This window comes from Hylobates moloch, unplaced genomic scaffold (assembly GCF_009828535.3).
Source record: "Hylobates moloch isolate HMO894 unplaced genomic scaffold, HMol_V3 SCAFFOLD_1, whole genome shotgun sequence".
Classification (NCBI taxonomy): Eukaryota; Metazoa; Chordata; class Mammalia; order Primates; family Hylobatidae; genus Hylobates; species Hylobates moloch.
This window is the reverse complement of record NW_026652276.1, coordinates 194,756,782-194,770,161: the sequence shown is the minus strand read 5'-3', so window position 1 is coordinate 194,770,161 and position 13,380 is coordinate 194,756,782.

Genomic DNA, 13,380 nt, shown 5'->3' with positions numbered 1-13,380 from the left:
TCTTCAAATATCCTATAGGCTCAATGTATTCTAAATAAAATCCTAGCAGTATTTTTGGGAGAAATTAAGCTGATTCTAAAATTTAAATGGAATTGCAAAGGGCCAAGAAAATTGTGAAGGATAATGAATCTGGAATTTACTTTGCAGGATGTTAAGGCTTATAATAAAATCTCAGTAATGAAAAATATAATCCTAGCATAAAATAATAAAATAAACCAGTTGTTCAGACTGTAGATTATAGACTACAAAAACAGATCTCCACACATATGGTTATTAATTTTATTATAAAGGTGACACCACAGTATATGGAAAAAGAGTAATCTTTTCAATAAATGCTGTTGGATAAATTGGATATCCTTATGCAACAATAATATATCTTGATTCTCCTACTTCATATCATACCTACAGATTAATTCCACATGGACTCTAGATCTAAATGTGAAAGAAAAATTTTAAAGGATTTACATAAAGAACTAGCAAATGGACTCCATTTAAAATAAGTTCTATTCATCAAAAAACACCATTCAGAGTGGAAAGACAAGTCACATAATGGGAGAAATAATCACATATAGACATATACACATCTCTTTGTGAAAGACAACGCATATGTACATATATTTGTGTCTATCTACCTGACTTGAACTTCACTTCAAAAAAGCAAAAGATCCAATGGCCAAAAAAAAAAGGTGCTCAAATTTATTAGACATTAGGAAAACTCAAATGAGAAACAAAGGATACCACCGTAAAACGACCAGAGTGACAAGCAAAAATATTGACAATATCAAGTGTTTGCAAGGATATGATGCAACTCAAATTCTTACACATTGCTGTTTGGGAGTGAAAATTTGTCCCATCACTTTAGAAAACTATTTGGCAGTATCTACTAAAGCATATATCTAATGGAAATGTGTATACTTGTGCATTAAATGACATATGCAAGAATGTTCAGAGAACCATTTTTAGAGGTTCAAACCTAGAAACAAACCGTAATGTTTATTATGAGTTATTTATAAAATAGAATATTATACATCAAGAAAAATAGGTGAATCTCACAAACATAATATATTAGGGAGAAAAGCTAGACACTGAAGAGTCTGGCTCTATTTATATGAAGTTCAAAACCTGCAATACTAATCAGTATTTTTCTACCAATGATAGAAGTTAGGATAGTGGTGCACTTTAAGAGGCACATATTAGGAATAGACATAAAATGAATTTCTGGCTGAAGTGCTGATGATCTCTTTTTTGAACTAGTTGAGGGTTATATAACTAAGTTTACTTTTGAAAAATTCACTGAGCTGTATATTTATGGCTTGTGAATTGTTCTGTACGAAAGTAATACTTAAACATTTTGCAGCAGTTACAATAAATTTTTATGAAGACTTTGGTTCACACAATACATTCTTATGAGAATATCAAATGCTGCTTCTAAAACAAAAATAAAAATAAAACACAAAAACTGATACGCATTATATTGTGGCACAAAATTAGAAAGAAGTTTTAATTAAAGTTTTTCAAAAATGAAAGGTGCTGTTGTATGCAGCAGTGAATTTGTTATCATTGGATGTAGGCAAGCTGAAGCATTCCTGTTAACATATCTTATGGGGAGGCTTTAAAAGGTGAAGGTTGGACAAAATGACTTCCAAGCAGCTTTTCAACTCTAAGACTATATAACTTAAGTTGTATAATTCCACATAATACAAGTTCCCAAATGGGTTATACCACATAATTTGCCAAACACTGTTCATCAGTGAACAAATCACTTAAACTTTCAAACTGATTCCACTTGAAAGAACATATATTCCTCACTTCCTTCTATTTTTGACAACTTTTGTTACATGATTTAAAAATATATATGACTCAGCTACTGGGCTAGGAAAGAGATTATGCCTAGGTTTTTTTTTTCTTTCTATTCTTAAGAAAAATCCAAAATAATCTAAAGATAGTTGACTGCTATAGTGGTAAAAGATGATTTGCCATAGGAAAATTTAGAAGGATGCTAAATATATCTATTCACTGTACTAGGAAATACCTTAAAAAATTAAGCAAGTTGCTATTTATTTCTCACCTGAATATTCAGATTATATATACATAATATGTATATGCCTTCGTATTACATAGCAAAGATAATTTAATAACAGATACTGATTTAATTTTAGCTGAACAATAACTTTAGATGCATAAAAGGTAAATACTGGCATATACTTTACTTTTAATTCATAGGATCAACTCCTCTTGATTGTTAAATAATGATTTGCATATATCAATAATAATAATCATCATCTGCAGATTCAAATTTTTTATTTTCTATTATTTTATTATAAAAATTTAAAGCATACAAACAATTTGAAAAAATTATACAGAGACATTCCTAAATTTTTGATTCAGGTACCTGGGCCGAGAATTTCATATATTCTACATAGTGAAATGTAGACATGCACAAACAAAATATAATTTTAAATAATATTTTGGACCCTTTGTTTTCCATGTACAGACTCTGCGGGGTGTGCATGTGCTAGATTACAAACTCCTGGCCTGGCAAACTAGTAAAATACAACATTTAGACAACTAGCTAATTTTTCTGGCTTTTTCATATTATTAAACATTATTAAGCATCCTACCCTGCAGGCTAAATTCAGTCAATTCTTTAAATTGTTGCAGAGACATAAAGTATTCATTATCACCCAAACTGTGCCAAGTACTGCATAAAGCATATGCATAATCTTTGAAACTTTTGGAGAAATTCATACTTATTGCTGAATTTTTACCTATATTAAGTAACCCAAATGATAGAAGATCCATAAAAAAATAAGTCACGGCCGGGCGCGGTGGCTCACGCTTGTAATCCCAGCACTTTGGGAGGCCGAGGCGGGCGGATCACGAGGTCAGGAGATCGAGACCACGGTGAAACCCCGTCTCTACTAAAAATACAAAAAAAAAAAAATTACCCGGGGGAGTGGCGGGCGCCTGTAGTCCCAGCTACTCGGAGAGACGGAGGCAGGAGAATGGCGCGAACCTGGGGGGCGGGGGAGTGAGGCGAGACGGCGCCCCCCCACTCCACCCCGGGTGGGATAGGGGGCCCCCCCTCCAAAAAAAAAAAAAAAAAAAAAAAAATAAGTCACATATCTTACAATACTACCCTATAAACAGGTTGGAAAAAATGAAAATTTTTGTATGCTGATTTATGTAGGACCCCGTAATAAAATCCCAGTAACTCTTAATTTTCCACAATCAAATTTTGTTTTCTTCCATGTCTTATGTTGTTTCTTCCTATTTTAAACCATTTATTGAATTCTATGACAACAGGAAGGACTAATATGGACTAGTGGAAAAGTACATAGTGAAGAAGTCACATAATTGGTCTAGTGAAGAAGGCAAAAGTCTTTTAGTAATCTGTACTAATAGCGACAGTCTAAAGAAAACATATGCGTCTAAAATAGAGTAGTATAAAGCAAATCCAAAACAACTAAGCAATTCTTCTGCTCTTATTTGGGTATACACATGATGGAGGGTCATCAATATCATGCATTGGGATTTACTCTCTTTAGTATGGAAAATACCTGATCTAAACAAAGAATAGAGATTTCTGTTTAAAAAATGCTTTGGAGATGGAGAATTGCCACATATACCACACATGAATAACCATTTTGTAATGATTTAGAAGGTACTTCAAGATCTTATATTGTTGAACATTGATTTTTACTATATTGTAGAAGTACAGAAATAGCAAGAAAATGTATCATAAATAGACTACTAGGAAGATGAGGGCTTATGTTAAATTCATTCATTCTGCCTGGTATCTATCCATTTACCCATCCATCTATCCAGTCATCGATCTATTGATCCATGGATGCATCCATTTATCCACACCATCCATTCATTCATTTACACACTATGGGATTTATGGAGATACAGTGTTGCACAAAATAGATATTTTTTTTTGTCATGGAAGTTTCAGAAAGAAAAATACGCAATGGCTATACTAAATAATGGGATTTTAAGTAGTCTTTTCCCTTGTAAATTTTTAACTACGTTATTTTGACTGATACAGATATTTTTATTGTTTCAAAGCTTTCTATTAACTCATTTGATCCCTGTAGCATCCTTTTAAGGTAGTAACTGTTAGTGTTCTTATTTTACAGTTGGGGGAATAAAAGCAGAGGAAGAGTGAATAATTACCTATGGTCACTCAGCTAATAAATAGAAGAAGCAGGATTTGAGCTTGTGCAATGACTCTTCAGACACCGTGACACTGTGTTCTGAACCCCACAGCTATATTGTCTCTCAATATTAGAAGTATGTTAATACAATCATCAATACTGCAATATTATCAGCAAGAATAACAATAATAATATATGCCACTTTTACTGCTTATAATAAACTTGTCACTATTGATAACTGCTTATAGACATGCACTAGTTTAATCCTCCCAGTGATCAAATGAGTTAGGCATTATTGTGCTTCATTCATAGGATGAAAAGTAAGACACAGAGTGATTTAATATCCTGCTCAAGATCAAACAGCTTATAAGAAAAAGAGCAGGCATTTGAATCAGGTCTCTTATTCTAAAACCCAGATTCTATGCCAAGAAGCCATAAAAAAGAACAAGATGGTGCCATTTGCAAAAACATGGATGGAGCTAGAGGCCATAATCCTAAGTGAACTAAGGCAGGAGCAGAAAACCAAATACTGCATGTTCTCACTTTTTTTTTTTTTTTTTGAGATGGAGTTTCCCTCTTGTCTCCCAGGCTGGAGTGCAATGGCATCATCTTGGCTCACTGCAACCTCTGCCTCCTGTGTTCAAGTGATTCTCCTGCCTCAGCCTCCTAAGTAGCTAGGATTACAGGAATGTACCACCACGCCCAGCTAATTTTTGTATTTTTAGTAGAGATCTCTTTTCACTATGTTGGCCAGGCTGGTCTCGAACTCCTGACCTCAGGTGATCCAACCACCTCGGCCTCCCAAAGTGGTGGGATTACAGGCATGAGTCACCACTCCTGGCCTGCATGTTTTCACTTATAAGTGGGAGCTAAACATTGAGTACATATGGACACAAAGAAGGGAACAACAGACACTGGTGCCTACTTGAGGGTGGAGGGTAGGAGGAGAGAGGGAATCTAAAAACTACCGCTGGGCACAGTGGCTCACGCCTGTAATGTAGCACTTTGGGAGGCCGAGGTGGGCAGATCATGAGGTCAGGAGTTCGAGAACAGCCTGGCCAACATAGTGAAACCCCATCTCTACTAAAAATAATAAAAAAAAATTAGTCGGGTATGGTGACAGATGCCTGTAGTCCCAGCTACTTGGAGGCTGAGGCAGAGAATCACTTGAACCCGGGAGGTGGAGGTTGCAGTGACCCAAGATTGTGCCACTGCACTCCAGCCTGGGTGACAAAGTGAGACTCCATCTCAAAACAAACAAACAAAAAAACACAAAAAACTACCTATCAGGTATTATGCTTATTATCTGGGTGATGAAACAATCTGTACACCAAATCCCCATGACACAGAACTTACCTATAAAACAAACCTGGACCCTTGAACCTAAAATAAAAGCTAAAGAAAGAAAGAAAAAAACCCCACATTCCTGACCACTTGCTAAACTTCCAGCTAAATGTTTAATGAAATAAATATTGTGTATAGGCCGGGCGCAGTGGCTCACGCCTGTAATCCCAGCACTTTGGGAGGCCGAGGCGGGTGGATCACGAGGTCAAGAGATCAAGACTATCCTGGCTAACATGGTGAAACCCCGTCTCTACTAAAAGTACAAAAAATTAGCCGGGTGTGGTGGCAGGTGCCTGTAGTCCCAGCTACTCAGGAGACTGAGGCAGGAGAATGGTGTGAACCCAGGAGGTGGAGCTTGCAGTGACCTGAGATCGCGCCACTGCACTCCAGCCTGGGCAACAGTGCAAGACTCCATCTCAAAAATAATAATAATAATAAGTATTGTGTATAAAAAATATGACATACATTGGAACAACATGGCCAACTAGATGCAGCCAGGTAGAACAACTGCCGCTAAGGGTCTGGGACTACTGGTGCACTCCTAACAGATCTGCAGAGGGAAGGCCCTGAGAGTGCAGGGAGGGAAGACACAGAAGCTGGGCTGAAGGGGAGGAAGCTGGGAACCCTGCAAGGGGCTAGCTTGCACCAAGACTCCTACCTGGCCCCCACCGACTCTGGCGGAATGGGTGAGTTGAACTGGCAAGGAGCAACCTGCTCTCATTATAGAACTCTGGAATCCTGGAAGGAGGACACCCCTTGACCATCATGGACACTTGAGTTGGCAGGGAAAGCTGCTTAGAGAAGTCTTAGGGGTAGCACATCAGCCAGTGCAGAGCCCTGAGGGTTTGGTGTGAGAGCATCTGTAGTAAAGCATGGGCAGGAATGCCCATCCCCCTAGGCTCCACTTGCACCCATAGCAGACTTAGGTCCTAGGGAGACTGTCAGACCTAAGCTCTGCAGGGCAGTCTTGCTCATCAGATGACACCAGTCCTACCTGAGCAATCCTTGGTCTGCTCGCCTCTCCCAGGGCCCCAGCCTGTCCATGCCTGCTTGCATTGCATCCTCAGGTGCCCTGGGGGCCCATTCATAGCTCCTAAGGCAGACCATGCCTGACCAGCAGACAGCTCCAGCAGGGCAGCCAGCCTATAGGGTCATGCACCAGCCTGCCTGCTCCCTCCCCAACTGCAGCTTCCTTGGGGGACCATGGCCACCCCCACATCACTTTGCTGGTGTGTGTGCACACACAAATTTTGCCTTCCCAGTCCTGCCAGCACATGTATGTGCATGCACCCTGCCCTGACAGCACATGTATGTGCATGCACCGTGCCTTGCCACTGCTGCCAGTGGAAATTCACTCTGCCCCTCCTCTCCTGCTGTATTGCCATTGCACTTGGAGCCTTGGTGGGCACAGAGCCTGACAGCCCCATCCCCACCAGCACCTCACCCCCACCAGCACCTCACCCCCACCAGTGCCCCACCCCTGTGCCAAAACTGCCACCAGGGTGAAACTAGGCACTGGAGAACAGCAGACACTCCTTCACCCTGAGTGGCCACCCCCAACTGCATTAATGCACAGAGAGGGCACACACAGGCCTGCATCTGCCACTGCTCTGCCCCTGTGCTAACACCACCACCAGTGTGACTACGTGCAAAGTTACCAGTGGGTACCACTAGAGCCATGCTATCTCCATTGCTGCTGTGAATGCAGGCATGGAAGAAGGCACCCCAGCACCTGCTAGCACCCTGCCACAGCTGATGAGCATATACCTTGCTGTGTTGCCACTGCTGCTGCTGGCACATGTGAATGAGGACAGATCCTGCTGCCAACACCCTATGAAACACTTTGGCTGGATGGCACCCACCAGAGGGTAGTGGCCAGTGGTCCAGGAGGACCTTGGCTCCACTGGTGCAGTGGGTTCCTAAGCTCGAGGAGATGGAGAAGAAAGTTGGGCCTGTTACAAGTCCTTCAGAGTTAAAGCATGCAGCCCAGGAGATGGGATCTGAATCTTGGTCCCTAAAATCTTCCAGAAACAAAGCCAGTCAACTGAACCCACCTTATACCACAATCAAACTCTCAAGATCATCAAATAGGATAAAATGAAAAAAAAAAATCCAAAGGACAGCAACTTCAAAGATAGAAGGAACATCAGCCCAGAAAGATGAGAATGAGCCAGTACAAGAACTCTGAAAACTCGAAAAGCAGACTGCATTCTTTCCTCTAAATGACCACACTACCTCTTTAGCAAGGGTTCTGAACTGGGCTGAGACGTCTGAAATGACAGATAGAATTCAGAATATAGATAGGAATGAAGACACTGAGATCCAGAAGTGTGTTGAAACCTGATGTGGTTTGACTCTGTGTCTCCACTCAAATATCATCGTGAATTGTAATTCCTATGTGTCAAGAGAGGGACCTGGTGCGAGGTGATTGGAACATGGAGACAGTTTCCCCTATGCTGTTCTCATGATAGTGAGGGAGTTCTCATGAGATCTGATGGTTTTAAAAGTGTCAGTTTCCCCTGTGTGCTCTCTCTCTCCTGCTGCCGTGTAAGATGTTCCTTGCTTCTGCTTTGCCTTCTGCCATGATTGTAAGTTTCCTGAGGCCTCCCTAGCCATGTGAAACTATAAGTCAATTAAACCTCTTTTCCTTATAAATCACCTAGTCTCATGTAGTACCTTTATAGCAGTGTGAGAGCAGACTAATACAGAACACAATCCAAGGAAGCCAAGAATCATGAAAAAATGATACAGGAGCTGACAAAAAAAAGAATGTAACTGATCCGATAGAGCTGATGAACACATTACAAGAATTTCATAATGCAAGTATTAATAATAGAACAGAGAATGCTGAGAAAAGAATCTCAGAACTTAAAGACTGGCTTCCTAAAATAAGACAGCCAGACAAGAATAGAGAAAAAAGAATAAAAAGGAACAAACAAAACCTCCAAGAAATATGTGATTATGTAAACAGACCAACTCTATGACTCATTGATGTCCCTGAAAGTGATGGGGAGAATGAAACCAATTTGGAAAACATATTTCAGTGTATTGTCCAAGAGAACTTCTCCAACTTAGTTAGAGAGGCCAACATTCTAATTAAGGAAATGCAGAAAAACCCAATAAGACCCTTCTTAAGGAGGCCATCCCCAAGACACATAATCATCAGATTCTCTAAGGTCAAAATGAAAGAAAAAATGGTAAAAGCAGCTATAGAGAAAGGTCAGTTTATCTACAAAGGGAAGCCCATCAGTCTAACAGAAGACCTGCCAGCAGAAACCCTACAAGCCAGAAGAGACTGGGGGCCAGTATTCAACATTCTTAAAGAAAAGAAATTCCAACGACTAACTTCATATCCAGCCAAACTGAGCTTCATAAGCAAAGGATAAATAAGATTGTTTTCAGACAATGCTGAGGGAATTTGTTACCACCAGGCCTGCCTTATAAGTGGTTCTGAAGAAAGCACTCAATATGGAAATGAAACACCATTAGCAGCCACTACAAGAACACACTTAAGTACACAGACCAGTGACACTAAAGCAACACACAAGTCTGCATAATAACCAAATAACATCATGATGACAGTATCAAATCCACACGTATCAATACTAACCTTGAATTTAAATGTGCTAAATGCCCCTAATTAAAAGGCATGGAGTGACAGGCTGGATGAAGAACCAAGATCTATTAGTATGCTGTCATCAAGAAACCCATCTCACATGTAGTGACATGTGTAGGCTCAAAATAAAGGGATGAAAAAAAAATCTACCAAGCAAATGGAAAACAGAAAAAAGCATGGGTTGCAATCCTAATTTCAGACAAAATAGACTTTAAACCAACAAGGATTTTAAAAAAAGAAGGCTGTTACATAATGGTAAAGGGTTCAACTCAACAAGAAGAACTATCTTAAATATATATGGACACAACACAGGAGCACCCACGTTTATAAAGCAAGTTCTTAGATACCTTCAAAGACTTTGACTCCCACACAATAGTGGGGGACTTCAACATTCCAGTGACAGTACTGGACAGATCAAGGCAGAAAATTAACAAAGATATTTAGGACTTGAACTCAGCACTGGTTCAAATGAACCTGATAGATATCTACAGAACTCTCCACCACAAAACAGCAGAATATACATTCTTCTCCTCACCACAGGGAACATACTCTAAAATAGAACACATAATCAGACAAAATGCTCCTCAGCAAATGCAAAAGAACTGAAATAACAACCACTCTCTTAGACCACAGCACAATAAAAGTAGAAATCAGGACTAAGAAATTCACTCAAAACCGTACAATTACTTGGGATTCAATAAACTGTCCCTGAATGACTTTTGAGTACACAATGAGATTAAGAAAGAAATCAAGAAGTTCTCTGAAACTAGTGAGACAAGACGTACAACATGCCAGAATCTATGGGACAAAGCTAAGGCAGCGTTAAAAGGGAAACTTGTAGCACTAAATGCTCACATTAAAATGTTAGAAAGATCTCAATTTAACAACCTAAAATCACAACTAAAATAACTATAGAACTGATTTGATTTGGCTGTCTCCCCTCCCAAATCTCATTTTGAATTGTAGCTCCAATAATTTCCATGTGTTGTAGGAGGTACCCTGTGGGAGATAACTGAATCATGGGGCCAGTTTGCCCCATACTGTTCTTGTGGTAGTGAATAAGTCTCACAATATTTGATGGCTTTATAAGGGGTTTCCCCTTTCACTTGGCTCCCATTCTGTCTTGTCTGCCACCATGTAAGACAAAACTTTTGCCTTCCATCATGATTGTGGAGCCTCCCCAGTCATGGTTTTTCTTTATAAACTACCCAGTCTCAGTTATGCCTTTATAAGCAGCATGAAAATGGACTAATACAGTAAATTGGTACAAGGAGTGGGTGCTGCTGTAAAGATACCTGAAAATGTGGAAATGACTTAGAACTAGGAAACAGGCACAAGGTGGAACAGTTTGGAGAGCTCAGAAGAAGACAGGAAAATGTGGAAAAGTTTGGAACTTCCTAGAGACTTGTTGAATGGCTTTGATCAAAATGCTGATAATGATATGGACAATTAAATCCAGGCTGCGGTGGTCTCAGATGAAGATGAGGTACTTGTTGGGAACTGGAGTAAAAGTGACTCTTGCTATGTTTTAGCAAAGAGACTGGCAGCATTTTGCCCTTGCCCTAGAGATTCGTGGAACTTTAAACTTGAGGGAGAGGATTTGGGTTATCTGGTGGAAGAAATATCTAAGCAGAAAATCATTTGAGAGGTGACTTTGGGGTCAGGCACGGTGGCTCATGCCTATAATCCCAGCACTTTGGGAGGCTGAGGTGAGCAGATTATGAGTTCAAGAGATCGAGACCATCCTGGCCAACATGGTGAAACCCCGTCTCTACTAAAAATACAAAAATTAGCTGGTTGTGGTGGCATGCACCTATAATCCCAGCTACTCAGGAGCCTGAAGCAGGAGAATCACTTGACCCAGGAGTCGGAGGTTGCAATGAGCCAAGATTGCCATTGCATGCCAGCCTGGCGACAGGGCAAGACTCTGTCTCAAAAAAAAAAAAAAGTTCAGAAAATTTGCACCCTGATAATGTGATAGAAAAGAAAAACACATTTCATGAGGAGAAATTCAAGTTGGCTACAGAAATTTGTATAACTAATAGGAAGCCAAATGTTAATCACTAAAACAATGGAGAAAATGTCTCCAGGGCATGTCAGAGACCTTTGTGGCAGCACCTTCCATCACAGGCCTGGAGGCCTAGGAGAAAAAAAATGATTTCATGAACCAGGGCAGTGCCCCCCTGTGGTTTGCAGCCTAGGAACTCGGTGCCCTGCATCCCAGTTGCTCTAGGCATGGCTTACAAGGGGCGAAGGTACAGCTTAGGCCATGGCTTCAGAGGGTACAAGTCTAAAGCCTTGGCATCTTCCATGTGGTGTTGAGCCTGTGGGTCCACAGAAGTCAATAATTGAGTTTTGGGAACCTTTGTCTAGATTTCAGAGGATGTACGGAATTGCCTGGATGTCCAGGCAGAAGTTTGCTGCAGGGGAGAGGCCATCATGGAATACCATTGCTAGAGCAGTGTGGAAGGGAAATGTGGGATCAGAGCCCCCACAAAGAGTCCCCACTGGGGCACTGTCTAGTGGAGCTGTGAGAATAGGGCCACTATCCACCAGACCCCAGAATGATAGAGCCACCAACAGCTTGCACCATGCACCTGGAAAAGCCACAGACACTCAACTCCAGCCCATGAAAGCAGCCAGGAGGGAGGGCTATACCTTGGAAAGCCACAAGGACGGAGATGCCCAAGACCAAGGGAATCCACCTCTTGGAACAATGCGACCTGGATGTGAGACATGAAGTCAAAGGGGATCATTTCAGAGCTTTAAGATTTAGCTGCCTCACTGGATTTTGGAATTGCATGGAGCCTGTAGCCTGTTAAATTTTGGCCAATTTCTCCCATTTGCAATGGGTGTATTTACCCAATGCTTGTAACCCCTTTGTATCTTGTGAGTAACTAACTTGCTTTTGATTTTACAGGCTCATAGGTGGAATGGACTTGTCTTGTCCGAGATGAGACTTTGGACTGTGGACTTTTGAGTTAGTATTGAAATGAGTTAAGACTTTAGGAGACTGTTGGGAAGACATGACTGGTTTCAAAATGTGAGGACATGAGATTTGGGAGGGGCCAGGGCAGAATGATATGGTTTGGCTGTGTCCCTACCCAAATCTCATCTTGATTGTAGCTCCCATAATTCACACATGTCATGGGAGGGACCCCATGGGAGATAATTGAATAATGAAGGTGATTCACTACTGCTGTCCTTATAGTAGTGAATTAGTCTCATTAGATCTATTTATTAGTCTGATGGTTTTATAAGGGGTTTCCTCTTTGCTTGGCTCTCATTCTCTTTTGTCTGCCACCATTTAAGATGCTTTTCACCTTCCACCAAGACTGAGGCCTAACTAGCATGTGGAGCTGTGGGTCCATTAAATCTCTTTTTCTTGATAAATTACTCAGTCTTTGGTATGTTTTTATTAGCAACATGAAAATGGACTATTACAAGAACCAAGAGCAAACTAACTCCAAAGCTAGCAGAAGATAAAAAATGACCAAAATCAGAGCTGAACTGAAGGAGATTGATACATGAAAAACCATTAAAAAGATCAACAAATCCGGTTGGATTTTTGAAGAAAATAATAAAATAGACAACTATCTGGAAAAATAAAGAAGAAAAGAGAGAGGATACAAAGAAACAGAACAGAAATGATGAAGGGGATATTACCATTGACCACACAGAAATACAAATAACCATTAGAGAATATTGTGAACACCTCTATGCTCACAAACTAGAAAACAGAAGAAATTGATAAATTCCTGGACACATACACCCTCCCAAGACTGAACCAGGAAGAAATTGAATCCCTGAATGGACCAACAATGAGCTCCAAAATTAAATCAGTAATACATAGCCTGCCAACCAAAAAAGTCCATGACCAGATGTGTATTAGTCAGTTTTCATGTTGATGATAAAGATGTACACAAGACTGAGATGAAAAAGAGGTTTAATTGGACTTACAGTTCTGCATGGCTGACGAGGTCTCAGAATCATGGAGGGAGGTGAATGGAACTTCTTACATGGCAGCAGCACAAGAAAAATTAGGAAGAACCAAAAGCAGAAACTCCGGATATACCCATTAAATCTAGTGAGACTTATTCACTATTACGAGAATAATATGGGTAAGACTAGCTCCTATGATTCAATAACCTCCTCCTGGGTCCCTCCCAGTGGGAATTCCAGGAGATACAATTCAAGTTGAAATTTGGATAGGGAGACAGCCAAACCGTATCATTTTGCCCCTGGGCCCTCCAAATCTCA